Source organism: Chrysochloris asiatica, unplaced genomic scaffold (genome assembly GCF_000296735.1).
Source record: "Chrysochloris asiatica unplaced genomic scaffold, ChrAsi1.0 scaffold00007, whole genome shotgun sequence".
NCBI classification, from domain to species: Eukaryota; Metazoa; Chordata; class Mammalia; order Afrosoricida; family Chrysochloridae; genus Chrysochloris; species Chrysochloris asiatica.
This window is the reverse complement of record NW_006408525.1, coordinates 5,022,194-5,026,574: the sequence shown is the minus strand read 5'-3', so window position 1 is coordinate 5,026,574 and position 4,381 is coordinate 5,022,194.

Genomic DNA, 4,381 nt, shown 5'->3' with positions numbered 1-4,381 from the left:
CCTTCTAAATATTCCTTTATATGTGGTTCAAAGTTCTGGGACTGTCCCCTGAGCCTGCTTGGTCTAGTATTCTGTGTTATTTGTGGAGCTCCTTTACTTCTACCCTATCCGCCATCTTGTTTGTTCTCCAATTCTGGAGGAAGTCTCTTAACAACTCGTGATAAACAAATGATATAATCTTGTTTGTTGAAAGTGAAGAGGACTTAAAATACTTACTGATGAAGAACAAAGAACACAGCCTTCAGTATGAGTTGTGCCTCAATGTAAAACAAGCAAAAATCCTCACCACTGGCCCAATAAACAACATCCATATAAATGGAGAAAAGATTGAAGTTGTCAAAGATTTCATTTTTCTTGGATCCACAATCAACACTCATGGAAACAGCCATCAAGAAATCAAATGATATATTGCATTAGGCAAAACTGCTGTAGAAGAGCTCTTTAAAGTGTTCAAGAGTGAAAATGCCAATTCCAGGACTAAGGTGTGTCTAACCCAAGTCATGTTATTTTCAGTAGCTTCAGATGCATGTGAAAGTTGGACAGGGAAAAAGGAAGACCAAGAATTGATACATTTGAGTTATGGTGTTGGAAAAGAATATTAAGAGTACCATTGACACTTAGAAGAACAAAGCAATCTGTGTTGGAAGAAGTACAGCCAGAATGTTCCTTAAAAGCAAGGATGACATATTATCATGAGGGACCAGTCCCTGAAGAACAACATCATGCTAGGTAATGTGTAGGGTCAGTGAAAAAGAGAAAGACCCCCAATGAGATGGATTGGCACAGTGGTAGCAGATACGGGCTCAAGCTGAACAATGATTGTGAGGATGGCACAGGACTAGGCAGTGTTTTGTTCTGCTGTACATAGCGTTGTTATGAGTTGGAACCAACTCAATGTTGGAACAACAACAATACAGGTGGACCTTGCTAGATCAGTTGACTACATCTGTGGGAAGATATGATGGGGAAGTTCAATATCATGAGCCAAAATAATGGCAGGAACCAACTATGAGACAGACCATCAATTGCTCATGTGCAAGTTCAGGTAGAAGCTGAATAAAATGAAAACAAGTCCACAAGAACCAAATATGACCTTGAGAATATCCCACATGAATGTAGAGACCATTTCAAGTGCATTAGACACTAATGACCAAAGGCCCAAGGAGTTATGGGATGAAATCCACAACCTCATACAAGAAGAAAGCAAAAAGTCATTAAAAAGACAGGAAGAAATGGTGAAGTAAAAGAGCTGAACAGAAAATTTCAAAGGGCATCTTGAGAAAACAAATATTATAATGAAATGTGCAAAGACATGGAGTTCAAAAACCAAAAGGGAAAAACACCCTTAAGCATTTCTCAAACTGGAGAAAACAAGTCTTGATTTGAAATACTGAAGGATTCTATGGGCAAAATATTGAAGGGTTCAGGAAGCATCAAAAGAAGATGGAAGGAACACACTGAGTCATTGTACCAAAAAGAAATGGTTAACATTCAACCATTTCAAGAAGTGGCATATGATAAAGTTCCAATGGTATTGAAGGGAGATGCCCAAACTACACTAAGACATTAGCGAAAAACAAGGTTCCTGGAATTGACAGGAGACAAATTTAAACGTTTCAACAAACTGATGCACTGTTCAAAGAACTCACTTGTCTATGCTGAGAAATTTGGATTACAGCTACCTGGCCAACAGACTGGAGGAGATCCACATTTGTACCTATTCCAAAGAAAGGTGACCCAACTGAAAGCAGAAATTATCAAACAATATCATTATTATTCACACGAAAGTAAAATCTTACTGAAGACAATTCAAAAACAATTGCTGCAGTACAGTGATAGGGAGCTGCCAGAAACTCCAGCTAGATTCAGTAAAGAACGTACAACCAGGAGTATCATTGCTGACGTCAAATGGATCTTGTCTGAAAGCAGAGAATACCAGAAAGATGTTTACTTGTGCTTTATTGACTATGCAAAGGCATTCGACTGTATGGATCATAAAAAAAAACTATGGATAGCATTGCAAAGAATGGGAATTCCAGAACACTCAATTGTGCTCATGTGGAACCTGTACATAGACCAAGAGGCAGTCGTTCAAACAGAACTAGGGGATATTACATGGTTTAAAATCAGGAAATGTGTACGTCAGCTTTTACTGTACTTATTCAATCTGTATGCTAAACAAGTAATCCCAAAAGCTCTATATGAAGAACAGAGTATCAGAATTGGAGCAAAGCTCATTAACAATTTGCAGTATGCAGAGGACACAACCTTGTTTGCTGAAAGTAAAGAGGATTTGAAGCTCTTACTGATGAAGATCAAAGAATATAGTCTTCAGTATGGATTATACCTCAATGTAAAGAAAACAGAAATCTCAGAACTGGACCAATAGACAACCTCATGATGAATGGAGAAAATACTGAAGTTGTCAAGGATTTCATTTTACTTGAATCCACAATCATTGCTCATGGAAGCAGCCATCAGGAAATCAAATGATGCATTACATTGGGTAAATCTGATACAAAAATGCTGAAGAGCAAAGAGGTCATTTATGGGACTAAGCTCTCTGACCCAGCCATGATATTTTCAGTCTCCTCACGTAGGAGCTCTGGTAGCGTAGTGGTTACGAATCGGGCTGCGAACCACAAGGTCAGCAGTTCGAAACTACCGCTGTCCCACGGGAGAACGATGAGGCGTTCTGCTCCCGTAAAGATTTACAGCCTCGGAAACCCTGTACGGGGTGGCTATGAGTCGAAACCAACTCCATGGCACACAGCCACCACCATATACAAGTGAAAGCTGGACACTGAATAAGGAAGACATGTAAAAGACATGATGTGTTTGAATTATGGTGTTGGAGAAGAATATTGAAAATGCCATGAACTACCAAAGAACAAACAAGTTTGTCTTGGAAGAAGTACAACCAGAATGTCCCTTAGAAATGAGGAGACTTCATCTTACATACTTTGAACACATTATTAGGAGAGAACAGTCCCTGTAAAAGGTTCAACAAAAAAGAGGAAGGCCCCCAATGAGATGGATTAACACACAATGGCTTCAATAATGACCTCAAACAATTGTGAGGATGACGCAGAACCAGGCAATGTGTTGTTCTGTTGAACATAGGGCTGCTATGAGTCAGAACCGACTCATTGGCACCTCACAACAACATGTGGGTAGAAGTGCCATGTAGGTCTCTCCCACTTTCTGTTGTTTAAACTCAGATACCTATTTCCTTCCTCAAACCTGCTTCTCCTCTAATCTCTTCCAACTCTATACATGTAACTCCATCATTGTAGTTGCTCATGTCTGAAATTAAAGACTCATCCTTCAGCAAGTCCTGCTGGATCTTTCTTTAAAATAAACCCAGAATCCTATCACCTCTTGGCACTTCCATCATCATCCCCTCTGTCATGCCAGTCATCTTTCCTGTCCTATCTGGTCCCGTATGGATCTAGCTGGAAAAGTGCTAAGAGGTCACATAGTGCAACTTGCCCATGCAGCTTGTTCTCCATGTAGCAGCCAGAGGGATCTTGTTAAATTGAAATTCAGATCATATCCTGATCTGCTGCGAAATTCTCCAATGATTTTCCATTTCACTCAGAGCAAACACCCTACCTGAAACTCTAAGCTCCAGCCACTCTGGTCTTATTACTTTTATATGAACATGCCAGACACATACCTGTCTCAGGGCCTTTGCACTTTCTGTTTCCCTGCCCTGGGGCACTTTCTCTGATATCTGCATGGCCAGCTCTTCATCTTGTTCAAGTCTTAATTGATTTTCATTTTCTCAGTAAGGATTTCCTTGTCTATCCTTTTAAAAATTGAAACTCATTTCCTACTAGGGATTCTCTATCCCTATAGTGTGCTTTTTTTTTTTTTTTTTTTTTTTTCCGCTTCAAAATATTTATTACCATCTGCCAAGCTATGTATTGAACCAATTAATTTTGTTTATTGTTTATCTCTCCCAACTATAATATAAGCCCCTTGAAGGCAAGGATTTGGGGAAGGTCTGACTTGTTCACTGCTGCAATCCAAGCATTTAAACAAAAATGTTTGTTCTTGCTGTTAGGTGCTATCGGGTCAGTACCGACTCATAGTGACCGTATGCACAACAGAACAAAACACTGCTGTATCCTGTATCATCCCCATAATCATTGCTCTTGAGCCCACTGCTGCTACTACTGTGCCAATCCATATAAACAAAAATGTTTGTTCTTGCTGTTAGGTGCTATCGGGTCAGTACCAACTCATAGCGACCCTATGCACAACAGAACAAAACACTGCTGTATCCTGGGCCAACCTCACTATTGTCGTGCTTGAGCCCACTGGTACTGCCACTTTGTCAATCCATCTCTCTGGGGGTCTTCCTCTTTTTCTCTGA